This window comes from Drosophila erecta, unplaced genomic scaffold, assembly GCF_003286155.1.
Source record: "Drosophila erecta strain 14021-0224.00,06,07 unplaced genomic scaffold, DereRS2 tig00000092-arrow-pilon, whole genome shotgun sequence".
In the NCBI taxonomy this organism is placed as follows: Eukaryota; Metazoa; Arthropoda; class Insecta; order Diptera; family Drosophilidae; genus Drosophila; species Drosophila erecta.
The window spans coordinates 13,699,839-13,722,316 of record NW_020825207.1 but is presented as its reverse complement, the minus strand read 5'-3'; the positions used below and the strand labels follow the sequence as shown (position 1 = coordinate 13,722,316).

At 42.9% G+C, this 22,478-nt stretch overlaps 1 protein-coding gene across 3 annotated transcripts in view; it reads left to right on the top strand.

Moving 5' to 3' along the window:
- Window positions 1–1,047: 1,047 nt before the first annotated feature.
- LOC6547289 (5-hydroxytryptamine receptor 2A) overlaps window positions 1,048–22,478 on the top strand; it is a 56,874-nt gene continuing 35,443 nt past the window's right edge. For 2 of the 3 annotated variants that reach the window (XM_026980848.1, XM_026980847.1), the window contains exon 1: window positions 1,048–1,564. The gene's annotated coding sequence lies outside the window, so the exon portion shown is untranslated. The remainder of the gene's footprint in view (window positions 1,565–22,478) is intronic. The other variant, XM_001974735.3, reaches the window with a different exon arrangement.

Below are 22,478 nucleotides of genomic sequence, written 5' to 3'. Positions count from 1 at the left end.
ATAATTGATTAATCATCAACGGCGAACAGGGAGCACGCTCTTGAAAAAATAAAAACTATTTTTCCATCTCGCCTTGAATATTTTGGCCAGCACAGTGTGAAGAGCTAGGAAATGCCAAATAAACGAAGCGAAAGATAAAAGCGAAAATGGGAAATGCATAATTATGAATAAGTTATTGGCCATTAGCTCACGGGAAAAGCGGGAGGAAAAACTGGAGAGCAGAGCAACCGAAAGCGGAAGTGAAATACAGTGCCAAAGTCTGTGAGTGGCGTTGGACTTAATTAGACAGTGAGTATTTAAAATTCACTAGCTTGCTGGAAATTCATTTAACCAAATAGACAATTTTAGCTTATTTTTTGCGACCACTTTTTTATTGTCTGCTAACACGCATCGTTTAGGCCAGCAATTAGGGCTCGCTTGAGCTTGAAATTTGGATCGCTCTTTGTGGTTTTTGTAGCTTTTAGTTCGGATTTATTTTTAACATATGTACATATGTCACATTGCATTGTTTTGCATTGAAATGTTGAAACAGACTAAAAACACATTGGAAATTCCGTTTTAGGGTATATTAAAAGTAATAACAAGAAATGTGTAAGCTTTAGTCATAGCTTAAGCTGTTTTCAGTATTCTCAAGTTGTCAAGCGTTAAACAAATAAGAGTTAAATCTAAAACTAAAATAAGTCAGTACTCTCTGATTGGTGAAATTTTAGATTTAGATGCTTGAAAGTTTACACATACTGAGTTTTATGCGAATTAAAATACTTGGTTACCGATTCTCTGGCGTAGCAGATTCTTTCCGAATTACAAGCCTAGCGTATAAATGTGCTGCGTTTTTACTCGCAGGGCTGGTGGCTAGAGTAAAAGGGGGTCGAAAGGACCTGTCGCTGGATACATGGCCAAAAGCGCCTATCAGTGGGCCGCCGAGCCTATCCCAACAACTGATAAGGCGGCTAAGAGAGCGGGAGACTTACGAGCGGCAGAGCGAAAGTCTCCACTGGGCTAAGAGAGCCCGCTAACGGGACTTCGTGTTGGCCGGGAAGCAACGAGGACGCCGTCGGGCGCTACTGCTGCCATGGCTGTGACGTAGCCGCTGCCGCTGCAGCCGCCGCTGCCGCAGTCGCTGCCAACGGCGGCAGCGGACGCTTGCTGCTGATAAACAGTTTTCGTTTATCATCAGTTTGTCGATGGCACAGCGCGCAACTGGACGTACTTTCGCATCTTGGCAATGGCATCAGCTCACTGGCCGAGCGACTGACTCGCGTTTGCCACTTCTGCCACTTCTGCCCATTCTGGCCCTGTGTGTGTGTGGGCCCAATCAGTAATCAGTGTCCGTGTGCGGCGGTAGTGGTGTCCCTGCTTGCGGTGGTGTATGTGTTTGTGTGTGTTGGCCAACTTTAAACGCTCTTATCAGCGCGCGTGTGAAGCATGAGCTTGGTGCAAACAAAGTTTTGGCGGCATTTTCAATTAATGCCAGTGCCAGCAGAAGCCAGCGAAAAATGCACAAAAAATTCCAGAGAATAGAGAAAACTATATATCAACGCTATAACAGAACTTTGAAATGTACGTAAGTAGTTGAAAATGTATAAAAAGAATTATTAAGCAACTTATAACTTGAAATACCTATATAAACAAAATGGGAGGGTACGATTTGTAATAAATACTTACATATGTGATGCGTTCAAGTGTCCAAAATGAAAAATGTGAAAAGTTGGCAAAGTAATTGTTTTGGGCATACAAATTATATGTTTAATTAGATGAAAACTAATTTCATGGCAGTGTTTAATTTGTCGGAATAAAAGGCAGCGCAGTTTATAGTTACAAGCTCGTTATAAAAATAAAAAATACAAATAATGAAGGGAAAACATTTTACAGACAATTAAAAATGAGCAGCTACTGAAATGTGGCAAAGTGCTTGTCAAATAAATATGAACTCATTCAATTTAATGTGCTTAGTGGGTATCTTCGAGCTTTTCAAACATAAAGGAAAAATAAAAATAATTTGTTGGCTGCAAGTTTGTCGAGAAAATTAGCAAAGAACGTTGAAAGTTGGCTTCTTTAATATGCGAAACAACATGCAAACTAAAAGTTCAAGGAGTTGTCAAAGTAGTTTTCAGGTAATGAAACTAGCAAACTATAACCGAGTAAAATTGAAACCAAGCAAACCAACAGCAAATAAAGAACTGAAACTATGCTCGCAAAATAGATATTTGCTCATTAAGTGATATAAAAATGGTTTCGCTGATTCATTGGCTTTCTGTCTAATTTCGTCCACCACTGGATGGATTCAAATTGTTGCGTGGAGAATTTCCACGCATATTTGATTGGCAGTCGCGGGGGGAAACATTCATTTCACGAAATTTTCCCATTATTCTCACGGTTCACAAAATTGCACAGGCCAACGTGGAGAAATTACGAAAAATGCGCTGCGACTTGAAAAGTCAAAAATTATGTAAATGCAAAACATTTTCTGTTGCTCTATGCATGTAAACAATTTTTTGCACCATTATGCGCCATCAAGTATGCAAAGATATGTTGTTCTAGAGCCACCAGGCTCATCCCTCCGCCGCTCATCCACTTTCTTCCAGGGTGCCACGGTGTGAGCTCGGAGCAGCACTGCGGGAACTGGGGAACCTGTCCAAGGTAGTCACTCACCTGGCTCGCTGGCTGCGGGCGGCTTCTGACATGCCAGCCAGCGTGTAGAACATCAGAATGTTTAGATTTATGTGAGCCAGTGACAGCTGCAGGCGAAGATCCAGATTGTCGGGCAGCCGCTCAAGGATGTGGATGTGGATGTGGATGAGGATGAGGATATGAATGTGGATGTGGATGTGGATGCGGATGTGGCTGTGGCCCCTAAGCTGCTCCCTGCTAATCCTTCAAACTGTGCAAATCACTTTTGGCAGTTCTCGGTGCCGTTTCTTTGGCCCAAAAGTTGAAAGTTTTCTGTGATGTAATCGCATTTGCTCCGGCTGTCTCTTTAATTAAATTTAAGAGACTGACAAAAAAATACGCACAGCCGCCTGCCTACGAAGCGTGCATTATTTAACTTTCGAGTTTTGCATTCAATTCACGAACCAAAACTTGGCCAACACACACACACACACATGCGTTCCGGAACTCTGCTTCTTGGCTCGATTTTACTGCGAGTTTGGGAAAATCCTCGGCATGCTTTTCGTTGACAAAATATGCGCCTTTGGCGCTAAGTTTTTCGGGCGACATTTGTTACTTTTATTTAGGCACACGCAACGAGCACTGAAAAAAAATGTGCTCACTCATGGGTGTGATTTCTAGCGCCATCTACAAAGTCTGTATAAACTATAAGTGAGCAGAAACGGAGTCAAACTTCTAAACTAGGGGAACATTTATTATTTATTTTTTTTATGGACCTTATTTTTCCCGTGCAGTTGTTCTCACACTGGCAATAAGATTAACGTATCCACTGAAGCCGTGGCCCAAAGTAGTGAGCCCCATAAGGAGCGTAGAGAGTGCGGTAACTTAACCCATGCTGGATCCCAAGTATAACCACAGTCAACGAGGCACACACATGACCGAGGTGTTTCATTCATCATCAAGTGGCAAAGTGGCACGTTCCGCTCTCCAGCTCCATGTTTATACCCCTGCCCTGCGTGTTATTTTATGTGCAACTTTCCCTATATTATGCGAACAATGTTTGAAACTTTGGCTGACTTTTGGGTCACAAATCTAATGCACAGGTCCTTGGGGCCGGCATCTCTACTCTCACTGTGCATAATTTAGGGTTTAAAATTTTTTATTGCCTACATTTGGGCGTTGGCTGCGGCAATGAGCCGAGTTTTATGAGTCAGTCGGTGAGCTGCATTAATCCCTCGCAGCCATCAAATGGACTCAGCGGCCAACGTGCTGTGGCATAAATTAAACAATTGTGCCAGCCATGTGTTTGACCAGCGGCAAATTACGCATACGCCGCATTAACCGCCCCGAAAAATTCAGATGAAAACCGCCTTCCACTTCCACTTGCTGGCCCAAAGTTGAGACGACTGCTTAGCCTAAGTCTTCTCCGTCCAGTCTTGGAATTGTTTAATATTAAATTCGGCACTGACCCAGAAACTTTTAAGCTGCTTAAATGTTAATTAATTTCAAAAAAACAACAAAATTGGTGCAAGTTTTGCAAATGGAAATGGAACTGTCAACGGACCGTTTTCTGGGATTCGCGTGGATTGTGTAGATTGTGTACCTAAAAATTGGACAAGATATATTTGCGCTGCTACATCCGACTCCATTAACATTTAATTTTCGCCAGCGTTCCATTTTAATGGGAAAGCCACTTCAACTTTGAGGTGGCTACGGTGAAATAATTTACAATAAAATGGCTGCGCCAACCGGGGAAATGTGCGGCCGCAGCAGTAAAGTTTAATATTTCTGCCTTTAAAAGGGACAGGAATTATTAAAAAATTGTGCAATAAAGGGGAAAGGACTGAAAGGACTCGAAGGACTGGGAGGACTGGGAATGCTGGCTGAAGCGAGACGAAGAGTAGACATTAACCTGATGCGTAACCGGCAGCAGCCGAAAAATGTTTTGTCGTAAACATATTAAAAGCTACTTTGCATAAACTTGGCCCGTCAAGGATTCGCCTTCTTATTTTCGAGACTCGGCTCCTCGAGGACGACACATTGCCATTTGCGATTTATTGAAAAGGGAAAAGCAAACGGCGAAAGCTCATAAAAGCCCCGGAAAGGGGAATATCGCAGGAAAATCGAGGGAAAAATAAGAAAAACCAACGCTAAGAACTCCAACGACCTGACGACGAGCCGTCACTCAAAAAGGTGGAATTTGTGGGTGGGGTCAGTGCCATTCAGGCTTTATTAGGCTGCCCATCTGACTGGCTAAAAGGCTTCATTAAAAAGACATTTCCAGCAGAAACGTTTTCGCCAAAGTCCAAAGTCCGAAGTCCGGCATCGGCAAAATGCAGCACAACCGATACCATTAAATAGGGCCAACTAGAATTCAAATAAAAAGCAAACGGGTAATATATTTTGCATTTGAAAGGCAGCTGTCAGCATAGCACTGCAAAGCAAACTCGGCTGACACTAGAATGCGAATTTGTATTCAAACCGACTATAAGTGGAGAAAACAATATTAAATTCCAGCGGGTATCGAAGAAGAAATATATTTTCGACCTTTGACTGAATGGCAGAAACTGGAGCACTCGGATCGGATGCTTGGATGTTTTTGATCAATTTGTTGCCGAAACATTTTCTATTGTCAGAACAGCAGCAATGGAACCTGACTTAAGCTCTTGTTACCAATAATTTCAGCCAATAAACGCATAAGCCCATCAAATTTGAAGTTGTAAATTCAATTTTTATACATTTATTTTGTTTTATTTGAGGATTTTTATTTGAAAGAGGTTAAACCAGACTAAATACTTATACCAGATAACGTATGAGCGTTGCGGTCATGCCACTAAAATTTAGAGTGAAGCTTAAGTATGCTCAGCGTAAAATCCCAGAAGAATCTACATCACTCTGCCATAAAAGCAAGCTCTTCACGTTTCAGACAAGTCCATGTGACTGACTTTAAAGAGCAGCACCCAAAGATACATCTTTGTTTATATACATCAGGAGCTTAGTTTATCAGAGGGGCAGTGGCGACTTATTTATATTTTGCCACGGCGTTTGCGTGTCAGCTGGTGTCAAAGCCCGGCTAAGCAAAATATTTACTATGCAGCCAAGCGCGATGTAGCTGGGCCAAATGAAATGGACAGAGCTCCCCGGACTATGGATGCACAGATAATGCCGGAGGGTCAGAGACATGTCCCTCCGTCTGTGAGTACATAATCAAGTTTCAATTTGAGAACAAGTCCGCCGAGTGTCTGGTGTTTTGGTATTTTAAGCATGGCTCATACCAAAACGAATTGGCCTAGCAGCCGCGTATATGTGACATAAAAAAATGCGAAATGGAAAAACAAAAAGGCAACAGCACATAGAACTGAATTGAAAGCGAGATGGCAGCAAAGCCAGCGAAATGTACACAAAAGGCTGCATTTGACAGGGGTAGCAGAGTGCTGCCAGGACACAGAGGACATGGTGGAACCCATGGCTCCCATGGCACCCATGGCAGCCACACACACATCAAAGCACAGGCTACACGCATCGATGGTCCTGCTGCTGTTCCTGCAGCAAATAGTGCCAGCCAGTGCACTGAAAAAAAGATAAGCCAACTAAGGTTTCGAGAAAAGTACAACTAATATATTGATTAAAGCAGAGCTCAAGTTGAATGTACTGGAATTCATTGATATGGTCACATGAAAAGGACCTTTCTATTTTCAAATTGAGCAATGCAAAGTGCAGAGTTTCTGAGTAACAGTTTTAGCGGTATATAAAAAGGATCCCAGCGAGCAGGACATATCGGAAGTCGATTAAACGCGACTTAATTACCCACTCAAGTGCCGTTTTCCACCGTGCAATGGCCAGTTCATTATGTCACTGGAACAGTTTAATGTCGCTTAAAGGGGCGCTGCCTTCGCAAAATAGCGCGAAACAAAACCGCAAAATATGGTGGATAGAAAGGACGACGGGTGGGTGGTGTTGCGGTGGGTGGCTGGCAGGAATGGATGCCAGAGGCGGTCGCAAGGGTTCTGGCTGCGGACAATGGTCGCTCCACATTGTGACTGCTATGGCCAGTTTATGTTTTGGGTGTGTGTGTGTGTGTGAGCGAGTGTTTGTATTATAAGCAATTTTCCATTTTTCGTTCCATTTTTGTGGCCCTGCTTCTTGAAGTTGCCGCTCGACGCATTGTTACACGCTGGCAGGCGGCGACTATGAAAGCGAAACGCAATGAAAATGGCAACAAACAAAATAATTGAAATTTGGTTTAGCACGGCAGCATCCATGGCAGCGGAGAAGGAAAGCCCTGGAAAAATTGGCCAAATGAGAACGAATGCCAGAACAAAGGGAGCGGCAACAGTCGGAGATGGCCAAAAGCAAGCGTCGGCTAAGACGGCTCTTTAAAACCGGCAATACGAAAAAAAGCCAAGGAGGAAAAACCTCAAGCAATAAGCCAAGGCTGCTTTCCCGGACAGACTTGGTGGGAAAATAAGGAAAATGGGGAAAAGGCGAGCAATGAGCAGGATGACAATGTCCTCGTATTGTGTGCAGATTTGTCAGTTGATTTTGTTTTCTCTTTTTTATTCGCTTTTTTCAAAACCATTTTCATTCCTTTTTTCGTTCTTTTGCCCGTCGGTGGAGAAAGTTCTTCGGCCGTTGCAAATTAAATTTTCCAATCCGCAACGCCCATTCTTTTGCCTTATTTTCCTCGCCTTCTGGCTTTGACTCCGATTTTGGGCGTATTCAATTTTCTAATTTCGTATAAATTTCATGGGAAAGTGGAATTACCTTAACCGCAAACAGCACGACCTGAGCTTTGTCCAAATTAGAAAGACGAAACCACAATCAAGAGTCTTGTGGAGCTGGAGATTCGCACGTAGCATTACGGGAGTAAGATGTCCTAGTAGAGGATAAGTCGCCCCAGGGCTCTCAGGCAAAAATTTGTCCAATGTCTTTTGAGTTGGAGGCAAATATGATACAAATACTTTAACCAGGGCAAAATGTTTATCTCGCTTCTAATGTGAATGAGTCCCTTTCGAGGATGCTATCGTCTACAGGCTCATGCACCCACACACCGACACACCGACACACGCCCACAGATGCAAAATGACATAAATAAATTCACATCGCTTCGTGCCCAATTTCCTGGCCAGCAACAAAATGGGAGCATGCCAAAGTGAAAGCTCTGCAAAACGAGATTCCAAAACGGATCTGCTGCGATTTGAACTTGCCCAACGTCTCAGCTTCCTCCACTTTTCCTTCGCTTTTCCAACGCTTTTCCCTCACCTGCCCGCCCACAGATTTGCACTCGCATTTCGTTGTGGAGCTCGTGTTTGTTAGCATTTTCCATGCATAATTTAAAGCATTGCTTGCTTTTCGGACGTCCTTTAAGGATAAATTCCTCTGACCCACGTTCCGCATCTCCGACTGCTGCAAAGCGCAGCTAAAACCCTGGCAATTACTCGAGTCTATATATATATAATTGATTCGACTAATTGCCGCTGTAACAGGTGCACGAGCAGGGTCATTTCAAAGCCAGGACTAATTGTTGCCAAAGGTAATTGCTTGTATCAATGCAGACATCTCATGTCCTAGCTTGTGGGGCTAATTCAAAAAGGGTTGGGAAAACGGGGTGGTGCTGCGGACCCAACGTTATGCCTCATCAATTCTTCATTCGTGGGGCACAGCAACATCACATCAAGTATGCAAAAAGTGCTTTTTTTTGCACCACCCTTCTGCTGCCGTAATTTGGCACAAGTCGCAGTGCCAAAACGGTTGACCTTGAGCTCTGTGGGCCACGCCTATTGAAAGGACCAACGCGCTTGTACACCCGTTTGCCGCCGACAGTCTTCATCAACATCCTACATACGCCGAATTTCTTGGCTCGCCATCAAACGCAGACTTTTTAATGGAAACGTGTTTGTTTTACCAAATGTAAAATGGCCAAAAAGAGAAAGAGCTCGTAAATTGCAATCCGCAAAAAGAGTGGGCCAGAGTGAGACGCAATACGCTATGTCTGCCTGTAGCATATGTCAAAATTTAATGGCTCCCACACTCACACACACAAGCACACACACAGGCAAGCACACGCATACTCACACCAAGAAAGAGTAAGAGCGAAGCCGTAAAATTAACAAAACTAGAAGCGCAAATTACACCAACAGCATCCACTTTACTTCGCTCCATATTGTTGTTGCTGAAGCACAGTTCGACGCTTTTCCACACACACACACCCACACACCCTCCTGTATTCTACTTACATAAATATGCACAAACTTTCTCTTCGATGTTTTATGGTCAACAAAACTTTTGCTTTTTTACGGCCTGCCACCGAAAATTATGGCTGATAAATAAAGTACGAGAATGGATCGACCATCGAAATACCCGTCTAAATGGGTGAGCAAACATTTTATTATGTAAGCTTAACAGCACGGTGATAATTTTATGTATTCTACTTTACTTTTGATATTGCCCAAAAATAACCAAACTTATAGTAAGTGCAGCTAAACACATTTGAAGTTTATAGCTATTCACAATGAAGGATTTTGGTACGTATTATCAAATAAATAAAAATAGATGCTGTAAAAAAACATTTAAAAATTCGAAGTTCGACATTTGATGTAATTTCAAGAAACTTGGATTTTTGAATAAGTTCTCCCCAAATTAGCCTGGTAATCAGGTAAACTTAACTGAGACTTCAAAGTGGGCCAAAAGTTTGGCTTTAATTGCGCCGCCACGCAGGCAACGAAAGACATTTCAGTTAATTATGGCTCGATTTGGCTGCGAGTAAACAAATTAATTAAAAAGCAAACATGTTGTTGATGATACCCACACTCCGCCGACGAAAAACCCAAACAGATGGCAATTGTCGGAGATGCGCAGCGCCTTTTGGCCAACTTATTTATGTTGGCAGTCGCCAGCGATTCGGGGCACGCATTAATGTTAATTATTGAGGCAAGTGACAATTTGAGTGATTTCAGTTGGACAACTAAGCAAACGAGCAGCAAAAACAATCAGGGCCACAAGCGCTGTCGCCATGCCGAGCCATGCCAGCAAATCATTTTGACCAACACTTTTCGGCTTTGGCCATGGCTGTAGGAAGTGTCCTGTCATTTGTTATCTGTTCGCTTTGACATATAGCTACAGCCAAAAGCATTTTCCCGTTCTCCAGCGGAGGGTTTCCCTTTTTAAGCGCTTGCTCTCACATCGGGTATTGTTGAAATAATGAAAATATGTTACAAATTACAAAAGCTTATTTTATAGTATAGAATTTCTAAATTCTTATTAACACTATTTCTATTACAATAATAAATTTTGAACAAGCTTTCCAAATTGCCAGCAAAAGTCTTCGTTTTTCCGAACGCCAAACATAATGAACTTATTATAGTATACCTATTAGGGTGTCATTTACTCACCTGTCAAAAAGAGCATTTAATCTTTCGGTGACTGGCGTTTTTCCCGCCTCTGCCATTTTTTTACTCCCTTTTTATTGTATTGCGACAACGTGGTCGTGGCGTTTTCACGCACAGACACATTGCCAATTACGCCCCCTTACAGCCCACATTTTGCCCAACCCACGCCCCTGCACACACGCACTACCATATGCAGGATAGATATACGGTTGGGGAAAGCCGGGGAAAAGCGAGAATGAATCGTGAGAAATGTCAACACTGTGACATGGCAAAGTGGAAATGGTAATTGCGTGTTAATTGCTTTACGCGTTCCAAGTGCTTTCACCATTCGCACGGGCCTCTCACTAACCTTAACGGCCCCCTTCTCCGCTTTTCCCCCATTTCCCATGCATTTTCCTTGTAGCCTGGTAACGCAACTAATCAATCTGCAACTGCACTGCGCCCATGGACGAGTTTCATCCGTTTCCAGATGCTCCAGCATCGATGCCTGCAATCGCAAATTGCGTTTGTCGGCGTGGCTGGATCACGTTGCGTATGAGCGATGTGTGTGCGCCCATCAAAAGCAATTGATTTTTCAGGCATGTAGAGGAGGGGAGTAAGAACAACATGCGTAACCGGTTCTTTAACATTCAATCAATGCCTGGAATGCGAGCTGCGCTATGCACATTACTCATACGACGTGTGAGCTCAAGTTTTTGCCATTTCGTTTCAATGCTTTGCTATCCAATAGCTCAATTCACAAATCCAAGGAATGTTTCATTGAAACATCATAAGTGCAGGCCAAACATATTTACGTTTGCAAATTGATTAGATAGATATACCGTACCTAAAGATTATAAGTTGTTATACCTTGAAAAAGATGACGCATTTCGTTAGTTTATCAAATATTTGGTACTTCAAATAAAAATCGGAGAAGTTACTTCTTTATACAATTTTAAATCGTTATATAAGTGAATTATAGCTAATATGTAAAACAATGCATACCCTGCTTATTATCCCTCCTCAACCGAATTCCCATTATAAATAAGAAAATAATCGACGCATAAATTCATTTAGTATAACAACGATCAGCCCGAGGCCCTTGGTTATTGACTTGGCCGCTTACCTGAACGCAGATTCCTTCCCTCGTCTGCGACACACCTGAGGATATCATTTGGCGTCACATGTTGACATGTGTTGAACCAGTGCCCCCTTGGAACGTTATGACTGTCAACATGTTTATTATTCACCTGTGCATGAACACAGGGCCAAGTTATTAAAACTTTGCCACATTACCGGAGAGTGAAATGGCATGGAGAAGGAACTCAGGACAAACAATTGGCGAGCACATTTAGGCAGCAGCAAAAAATGTAATAAAAGTTCACAAAATGCGACGTGTTTGCTTAAGTATTTTGCAGTCGGGGGTTGGGGAACATCTCTAACTTCTACATTTTGCCCATGCTGATTGTGATAAATGCGACAAAGACATGTGTAAAATATGCTTCATGTGCGTTATTATTGCGTTTTATGGTCCTTGGAGAGCTGGAGAAAAGAACAGGAAAAACACACACACCTGTTCAAACCGTGAAAAACGCATTCCAAGATGTCCCCGCTGACTTGTCGAATTGTTTACCAAGTGTTTAGATATTTTTCTTTGCAAAGATATTTCACGTATGACAGGAATTCGGTTTTTAATTTGAAGTACTTCCGCCCCATGCAAATTTCCACTTGTATGAGGTCCCCCCAAAAGGATCATTGTGGTCCCCAAGGATAAGAAGTGAGCATTCCGGTGGCTGGCAAAACTCATATATCCCCACGGCACATAATTTATAGCTGAGAGAAATCATCAGCAGGCAGAACACACAGAGCGCCTAATCAAAGGAAGCCCTTAAAAAAGTAAAAAATAAAAATACAGCGAAATAAACACAGTGGATTCCCTGGAGTGGAGCATACGGAAAAAAAGGGGACAAAATATCAGAACTCAAAATGTTTACGAAAAATACGCGCACTCGTAATGCAGACAAACTCACAGATTTATATATATATATTTTTATACACAAACACATAAGCCAAAGAAGACATAAAGCATGTTTGCCTGGCATAAACGCAGCAGTTAAACAAAAAAAAATAATGAAAACCGAACACAGACACAAACAGAGAGAGAGATGAAAAGGACGATGAGCCAAACATTTTAATAATAGCAGAAAAGGCTGAATGCCCAAAAACCGAACCCTGCCCACTTTTCAATGGGGACGGCTGTTTATGATGGAAGCCCCAAGTCAATCCGCACCCTATACATTTCCCCAAGCCCCCAATCGCAACCCTTTTCTTTAAGCCCCTTTTCCTGTGTGTGATTCAACTGGTTTTCAGGCCGTCTTTTGTGGGATTTCCCGCTTTGGACCTGCTGCAATTAAACTGAGAGACTGGCGAAATTCCCGCAGAAGAGTCGAATTTGCACCTGCCCGTTAAGCCCTAAAAACGGCTAAAAGCTAAAGTTATAAGGCTCTTATTTGAAATACATATATTCGAGCGATACTTTAAATCTGTAAATGTGAATCAGCACAACCCATTCGATAAGCTTTGCAGTCTACAAAGTGGTAGCACTTTAAATGATGATGGCTCATAGGCTTATACCGAAAGTTTTCTGAATAATCTAAGGTGCTTAAAATTGGTATTTAAGCTTGGGCCTTTGTGCTCAGAGTTATGCAAGTATGTATTACACGAAGAGTTTACTTGACTTTTATAGCATAAAACAATGTTTTTTTAAGTAGTACTTTTCAGCTACTATGTCACATATCAAAGACTCGGATTTACTGTAGCTGCTGTCCAAGTGAATTAGTGGAAAAACGTTGAGTGTTTACCTTATTCGCATTTTCCCCTCCCATCTCGAGGATAATCAATTAAGCAAAGTGCACTCGAGTGAGCGGGGAAAAGGCAGCTGGTGGAGTAATGCAAATAAAAAGTGGTAGGAATTTGGCAGAAGGTATACGCGGCGTATACGCAACGCAAGAGCCACTTTACTTTATTTTTTATTTGCAAGCTTGCATCACATTTTATTTGAGTTCTGCTTGCATTTTTTGTTAATAGCACTCAAGACTGCCATTCCATAAAATAAACCATTAAAACGAAACAAGCTGAAGTGGGCGGCAGCCCCATTAACTGCATTTTAATTAATTTCTGTTCCCCAGCACTCCCCACGTGTGTGTGCTGCTTATGTAATTACTGCTGCTGGAGCGTTAATTGCTCCGGCAGGTAACAAGCTGCGGCTCTTAATGCACATCGTCTGCACTTAGCTTAAGTATACAGTTCATACACACACGTATAACTCAAACGCACAGGCAGATCCATTTGGATCTAAGGTAAAGCTGCCATTTGACATTTGCCATTTGCCATTTGCCATTTAACTCACCGCTGCCCAAAGAGACAATGAAGTCTAGTTGGCTGCGCTCTTGCACTTGCACTTGCACTTGGACTTGGAAGCCCAGGTCAAGGTCCTGGCAATTGGCATTAATTGCCTTCCAGCTCCTGCGCTTCCGATCCACCATTGCATAATAATGCGATTAAAACTGTCAAGTCAAGTGCTCGAGCAACAATTGCAGCTCGCCGGTTGCCAGAAAAAACCAATAATCAGCTGAATCAGAGCCCATGCCAGAGCCAAATGCTAAGCCTTGGCATTAGAGCCTTGGCCGAACCGAGCCAGAGCCACAAAGCTTTCCAAAGCCTAGAACACTACTACCTGGCACTCCAGCAGTCCATGGCTCTTGGCCACGTCGGGCAAATAAACAAACAATTAAAAATAAAAGCGCCGGAACAGAAACTACTGAAACTGAAACGCCGGCAAAGTCACAACGAAAGTGGAAGACACTAAATGAAATCCTCCCTTTCTAATTCCTTAGTAAATAATTTCATTAGCTTCCTATGGTTCTAAGCACATTTATTATTCGAGCGTTTTATAAATTTCGTTGTACATTATTTTAAGCATTCGTAATATCTTTAATGTTTTCCCTTGATGAACCAACAAATTGATTCTAGTGGCGTCTCTCCTTCAAAGGGAATCGGATAGTTGGAAAAGCCATCGCATAAGTGTGGCGCCTGCTCTGAGCTTCCTTGGCTGTGTGAGTGTTTCTCTTCCTAGTCTCCTTTTTTAGGTCGCCGAGCAAACAGAGAAGTGCCAGTAGCGCACACATGTGAGGAGGAATGTGTTGAGCCAGCGACTTAAAGTGCGTAAATGAGTAAAATACACACACAGGCTCAGGAGGATAGAAAAGTGGGTGGAAAATGGGTAGGTGAACGGCAGGAACAACAACCTAGTGTGGCGCTTATTATGCGTATACTTAACATTTATTTCTGCCAGACGGAACTTTTATGTGTGCGTGTGCGAGTGTTACACACGCACTCACACACACACACACACACACACACACTGAGATAAAGTCAGTGAGACAGTGAGAACGCAGATACGCACACACACACAATCTCAGGGGCAGAGCATAAATCTCATCGTGCATTCATCAATGTCAAGCCACAAGTTTGCTTTTCATTTGTTATGGCTTTGCCGTTTGTTGGTGTGTGTGCGAGCACACACTGTGTGCGTTTGTGTCTGTGTGCGTGTTGGTTGTATTGTTTAGCGCATAAAATGCCAGTGCTGCATTGAAATTTTTACGAGAGCTGTTCAATAAATAGCAAGCAAGTAAAATAAAATAACAATATGTAGGAATAAGATGATCAGAGGCATTCAATTGGGATACATTTGATTTCCACAGGGAGACGTTTCATAAATAAATAAAATACGATAAAAGTATGCAACTATAGCTTATTTTTCACTGAAAGTTGAAAGCCTAGCTAGACAACCAAATGCACATATCAATATGTCATGATATAAGGCCAATAAAGAAGCGTTTGCTGAACTTAATGAAACACACCTCGGTCAGGATTTGCGGTTGAGGACGTTCTTTGTTCCGCCATCGTCATTCTGGCCATCCGCATTTGGGCCAACATATTCTTATTTGCACATCATGCTGCCATTTGTTGGCCAACACACGAGAGCCGGTGCCTTGAACTTCGGCTGGTGGGAAAAGTAGCTAATGCGAAGTGATTGTGTCAGAAGTAGTGCTCCAGCAATTGATTTGCATACGCTCCCCTGGAAAATCGCAGAGTTCTCTGGAAGCGAGTACACACAAACAACAAGTGCAACAGAAATGGCTGCCTCTTAAAACTTCATGGCATTGGCAGTAAAAACGACAATTGCCGAGCGCAACTGTTCATAAACATTGAGTGCAGCTCGGCAACTACAACTACAACTGCAACTACAGCATCAGCATCAGCAAACAATGACAAGGACGTTCGTGGGGTGGGTGCTCTGCAGTGGGTGGTGGGTGGCGGATGGCGTGGCGTAATGCCAGGCACTAGCTGCACAAGTCGATTTTATTTAATTGCACACAACCACAAAGTGCAGCTCCCCTTCGGAGGCAGCCCCTCCCTCCAGAGTCCGTCCAGAACCTCCATCGCCCCCATTGGGCACCCAATATTCCGGTTTTACGAGCGCCAGGCGCCAGATTCAAAGCAGCCCGGCTATCGCCTCCGTCGACATGAGCGCACACACATTAAGCAGCTCAGCAGCGGAGATCTCCCGTCGGACCTACACTGTAAGATACCGGGGCTACAGTGATGGAAGTCTGAAAATCTGGCTAAGGCAATATGGAGTATATAAGGCAAAAGAGAAAATAACTATCATGTAACTGATTTCTTTGAGTGAATCGAAAACATACGAATATACTGCATACTGCACATAAACCTAAAATGAGTTGACAATGGCTGGAAGACAGCCAAAACCGGCTTGTACAATAGGCCCTCAATTTCAGCAATCTCCGACTTTGGGGACTCGGACTTGGCCACTTTTCCAAAACGATTGTAGTTGCCCAGGCCGGCGGCTATTTGTCTGTACTTAAAGTTGACTTTAAGGGGTCTTCTTTTGGGACTTTTGCAGGCGAGCCCGCTTTTCAATTTCAAACGCATGCAAATGAGCCGGGTCGATGGCTGATTTGGCTGGCGGCATGTGATGGCTTCGCACCTCAAAGTCAGTCCATTCAATTGAAACGTTTTGCAGCCAACAAGCTCGAAAACGGCCGGAAGCGCAACTCACTCGAGTCATTTGGTGGGGCTGCCGCTGCCTACTCGGAGAAAAAAGAGGGAAAACAAAAACCGGAGCCGGAAAAACCTGAGGTCCTGCGAAAAAGTGTAACAAGCAAGACAGCAATTCATTTGTAAACACTTGAGCACGAAGGGAGCGGAGAAGCCAAAACACAAATCAAAAGATAAACGCTCTGCCGTGGAAGCAAAGATGAAAAATTGAATTGGCCAGGCGGGACAGAGGGGCAGGGCCATGGGACAAGGACTCGCAGGACTCGCAGGACTTTTGGGAGCAAGACTCGGGACAGCATGTTGCGTAAATAAAGTGCGAATTTCCAAAAGCTGTGCAGACAAATGAGCGACCACTCAAGATGACAAGTGACCGTCCATGATCGAGGCAGAATGAGTGGGAAATTTGGGAAAACGAGGACCACGACCATCTGCCCCACGCCATCTGTTAGTGTCAAACATATGAGGGCGGTGAAAAGGGAACGAGGCCTCGGGGGTTATGCCAATGAAGCTCTCCGTCGATGGGATAGAGAAAAAGAATGAAAACGAGGCAAGAATTTTGCAATATAAAACACAACACGAGGCGAAGAAAACGAAATTCCCCAATAGCAAATTGAAAAAAAATTTCTCAGAAGCAAAAGTTTGCCATTTTCTTTTTTTTTTGGTTCTGGTTGTTTTTTTTTGGGGGGGGGTTGGTTTGCATTGGAGATGGGAATGAAACTTTGGACTCTGCTTTAAATGTCGATAAAAGTTTCTTGGACGCCATGGTAATAATGTTTGGCCCCCAACCCATCGCCAGCCATCAGCAGCCAATCCCAACCAGAGTAAAAAGTCCTGCGGGCTGCTGCTGCTCGCTTAATCTGTTGGATTGCTATTTTCAATAACGATTATTGGCCGCACCCAGCGGACTCGAGGAATCTCCCTGGGGCTTTATTTCGCTCACTGTTTATTGAAATATTCAACATATTTAGCTCGGCGGGCAGCGCAGAAAACCTAATTAAATATATTAAAGGCTGATTAATAACAAAATGAAAATCAAACATCAGGCCGCCGGGAGCTGAAAATTTTCCCATTAATATTAACAACTTAATTAAAGCCAACGCCACCCACATTTTTCCACCCGTCGAGTTGTTGTCCACCGTCTGGGGCGATTATATTTGCAATTATGCAAAGTAGCTGCTAGTTGGATGAATATGTATATATTCGTATATATATATATTGTTGCGTTTTCCATTTCCCGCTGTTGTTGTTGGCGGTGCCTGTCAATGCGTGCGCAAAGTTTAATATTAATAAATTTTTAATCAAAGCCCTCACCGGGGCGTCAACCTGTGCTAAGTGGTTGCGGTGGACCCGAAGGATTCGAGGGGTCAGCGGGATGGATGCGGCTTTCCATGGAGGTCAAGTGTGTGCCAGACCGCCTGCGGTGCAGGTGGTTTAAATTTCAAGCGGGGAAACACGGACTGTCAGTCAGCACTGTGGTGAGGCCAATTAAGATGGGGGCTATTACAGAAACTAAAGAATTAAATGGCATTTCAGGACTCAAAGGAAACCAGCGGAAAGAGAGCAGAAGTGCATAAAAAGCGGGTTGAAAGTTACACGGCTAAAGGGTTTAAGCCAAGTGCACTACATTACTTACCATTCTGTAATGAAAATAAGTATAAAGTACAGTATAGCCTTAACATATCTCTGAGCTTAAATTGCTCTTATCCTTGAAGTTAAAGCGTTTTTAGCATTTTTATCAATATGCAGGCGAGAGAGATCCTGCTGACTTTGCCTGTATTAAATACAAATTCAGTACCACTTTTCACCCCTTCAAAATCAGAGCCCCCTCCATTTGCTACACGTTTATTTGCATGAGAAAGAAATCACGTCGCACACGTGGTCGACACACAAATCTTTGAGCCGCTGCTACCTTTACACTCGCACACACACACACACAAGCATCTTGGCACTGGAACACATATTCATACATCTTTTTTATATTCGCAAATTGTGCGCAAAAGCGTAAAATCATCTTTATGGGGGAGGCGTCAGCCTCGGCTTCGAGCCTTCTTGTCTGCTGGCCATCTTCTAAGGGGGCTGATGCTGCTGAAATGGCACATCCTTTAAGGGAGTACTCCCTCCCCCCTCCGCCCTCCGCCCTCCGCGCAGAGGCGAATCAACAAGATGTTGGGGAGGGGTTCTCATTCAAATACATTATGCTTATAACCCATGAAAGTCGTAAGATTGGTGAGCACCAGTAGATCCATGTGTTCTGCATGCTTATCGAAAGTGGTACCTAATAATTGAAACTCGATGCTTGCCAAAAATAATTAATCAAGTAAATATTTTGATAAAAACCCTTTCTTATTTTATACACAAATAGTTTGTTAGAGGGCCCCCTGTTCGACGGCCCTGTCCTTTTGTTGTGCCGTGCCTAATTGATCGAGGAGTGTGAAAAGTGGCCGCCACACCCTCTTAAAACTGCATCCTGAAAGCTGAATAATGCATAATGCAGGGGAAGCGGAGAGCGCAGATGCAGCTGCGAACACACCTGCATGTGGCAAAGTAAAAGTGCCGCTGGCAAGGGAGAAAGTGGAAGTACAAAAAGCATGTCAAGTTGTGGCACATTTTAAATTTATGCCAGACTTGTGCCGTACCCCAGCTTTGGCTCATAAATTGTTATTGTGTGCCAAAGACGCCCATACTCACTGGGCTAACCAAAGTAAACAAAAATCCGTAGCACACTTTTGGGCGCCCGGAATGAAGGCAGCGCAGAGGCCTTTGAACAGGATATCTCGACGAGTGGCGGCGTATACACACAGTAATGAAGCAAAGTGCCTTCTGCACGCCATTCGGCGAAAAATCAACTGGTCGAGCACCAGAGTGCAGTTACTGAACTTCAGTTTTTCCTGTTGTTATGGGGCCCGGCGGCAAATAAATTCATTTCACTGTCTGGAAAACGTCGAGCAGCGCATTGGGACTGACGTATGGACATGGACGGATGCCTTGGCCTAGACGTGGTGCAGGAAGTGTTATTTAAATGCAGGATATTGTCCGGGGAAATTTATTATCGTGCCGTCGTCCTGACATTAAGGAAAATATTGAGATATATACGGGCAGTGAGCTGCCAGACAACGATGCTCAAAAGTAATTAAAAGCCAACAATTCCGCTCCATATAGTTTATACCGTGCCGAGGCATTGTTGCAACAAACTCCTTTTAATTCCTTCAAGGACGCGACTTAAATTTTTTACCCAAAAGTATACAGTTTAAATGTTTTATGCGCTTGCGGCGGCTAACGTGGATCAATCATTCTGGTTGCATTGGAATATTTAATCAAATTACAATTCTATTTGATGCCCGACGTGTCCAACATTTGTTCGCGTATTTGTTTGTTATTTCGTTTAAGCTTCAATTTGTTATTTTTTACTGGCCAAAACTTTAAGCCAACCAATAACAAAAAAAGAACAGCTCTTTTATCAGTTCAATTCCATTGATAGGAAATGGAAATGGCAGTTCACTCTGAAAAGGTAGTGATTTTGCCAACTATTCAAAGGGAGATTAGCGTGTTATATCAAGGAAATAGTACAAAAATAAACAAATAAAGATTTAAATAAATTATTTTTAAAACTTTATGTATCCAAATGAGAAACACTTTAATATAAATGTGCAGTTCAAACCAGAGTATGTGCACATTCGACTTTTGCCATTCACTTTTAGGTTCTATTTTTTGTTCAGCTTTTGCGCAGATAAAAAAATGCATTGAATGTTATTCATTTCACGCCCGCGTTCAGAACATGAAATAAGCTGGAATTTAAATATTTGCATACTTCGTATGTCCTCTTTTATTTGCATTGTTGAACACATATAGGGAATGTGTAGAATCGGAGGGAAAAGAATAGGCGACTGACAATTTGTTTCTCTGGTGAAAAGCTTGCGCTTGAATAATTGAACAAAAGCTGCTGGCAATTGAATATTAATGAGCAATTAGCGGAGGACACTCTACAAACACTAAAACACCAAAACAAACTAAGCCAAATGCAATTCGCATGGTCAACACGGCGTATGGGCAATATTAATGGCAAACGCACGCCCAAAAGAGCCATAAAACATGCCAATGAGTTAACCAAGGTGCCAACACACACTCGAGCGATATAAATTATTTGCAGTAGACTGATTGGCAAAAGCAATTGCAGGCGGCCAAGGAAAATGGAAATGGAAAATGGGAAACAAAACCGGGCAAGCAATCCGAAACTGAACCGAACCGAACTGAACTGAACTGAACTGAAGCTGTATACGTATACATAGCGGCTGCAACCGCAAAATGAAGCGGGTGGTGAAAGGCGGGAAAATTGAGAGGAGAAACCAAGAGGAAAAACTAAAAGTGGGCGGAACAAGGAGGCCAATGAAAGGCCGTCCAGGATATGGGAACAAGGCGCAAACACTCGACTGCAAAGATAGAGAAAAATGGCGCATGAAATGAAGCGGAAATGGTGAAAAAAGGGAGCCCAGCTACAGCAAAGGGGCGAAGCGGAACCGGAAGTGGGACTACGAATGCCGAGAAAGTGGCAGGGAGCCACTTACTGAGCTGAACTAATATGTACATTAGTATCTTTTGAATGCATGCGAACAACAGATAAATGTCTGGTCATGTCTGAATCTATACACACACACACACACACACACATACACAGAGCTGCACATTCAGCATTCTTGGGCATGTGTGCGTTCGTGGTGAATGAAATCGAGCGTCGCATGAAATATGCATGCCATTTATTATACTTTATTTTAGTTTGCCCCGCCGCCATCCGTTTTCCCTGAACCCTTTCCAAGAACAGCAAACAGCTGGCATTGGCAAGGGGCAAACAATGAGGCATTGCTTTGGCTTGCATTCGGAAAACTGCACTTTGATGGGACTCACACACAAAAAAAAACACACACTCACATATACGTTCCAAATACCACACTCACAAAAAGCTGCAATTGTGACATGTGGGTGGATTGAAAAGTTTCGACAGCTAGATGAAATTGATTCCTAAGACAAAGCATTAGTTAGGCCTTTTTAGGTTTAGATAGTTTATCAGCGGAAACGAGAAAACCAAGAAATAAATAATAATAAATGTATATTGATTGTGCTGCCATTTTATTAATATTTTTTGATCGACTTACAGTGTGGCACTTTGCAATATTGAGGAAAAGTTAAATAAAAAAGATACCTGCCTGAGTTGTTAGCCTGTTTTTTAACATTTAAATTCAAAAGGTTCCGAAGCAAATTGTGTAATATTTAAACGTCGACTTTAGCCACCCTCTCGAATTAGAAACTCACTTGATTTATGACTTGGCTGGGTAAACAAGGAAGGCAAAAAAGAGCAAGTGTCTGTGAACTATTTCGCAGTAAAGGCGGCATCCACAACTATTGCATAGATAGGCAATTTTCGTAATTGCTGCTATGCGGATGCGGATGCGAATGTGAATCCGAATGGGAATCAAAGTGAGTGGTATGGGGGACGCATAGTGGGAACATGGTCAGGAGCAGAGTGCGGTGAACCAAAGTTGATTTATAGCCCTGTGCGTCCTGTGCCGCTGCTTCAAAGGACACACTGCATAAATATGCGATAAGCTCGACTATAAAAAGCGAGTGACATACCCACACACACGCAGCAGCTGACGCACACATGCTCGCACATAGATACAGAAACAGTTGGCAAACACTTGCATAATGTATGCAGGCAACTGCCGGACAAGTTGCGAACCGCAACAAGTGCACTCACCATGGCTAAAATGGGAATGGGTGAGGAGGTCAGTGAGGCGCTGTGCTGCTGAGCTGGTGTGGCGCTGTGGCGGTGTGGCGGTGGGGGAGGGGATCAGACAGGTGCGGCTGGGTGTGCATTTAAGCGACATGTGTCGTCTTCACACTCAACTGCACTTCAAACGAGCCCAGCGCACGTGGCCAAGTTCTAGGATCTGCTTCACAGTTGGCAACTGCAGTGGTACCCATCTGTCAGTGAACCTTAAATGAAATATTAGGTACGTTTCACATTTGCAATATAATATTGGCCCTCTATGATAAGAATTCTTTTAGTTTATTCAATGTTTTTTTTTAATAATTTAATTTACGTAGCTATAGCGCTAAACAATCATTCATTATATAAATATTTAAAGTATAAACTTAAGCACTGAAAGTTCAAAATGTGTTTTTTAAATTAATAAAAAAGAAGTGGACCTTACGAATGAATCTTAAAGAAGATTGCATGTAGTTACCTTGAACGCTTGCGAACTGCCATAAACTTCCGCATTAAGTCGACTTTGAACTTGAAAACGTTAGTTACACGGCCAATCGCAAAAGCGCATGCTGGCATTTGAAGGTTACTAAGGTGGAAAC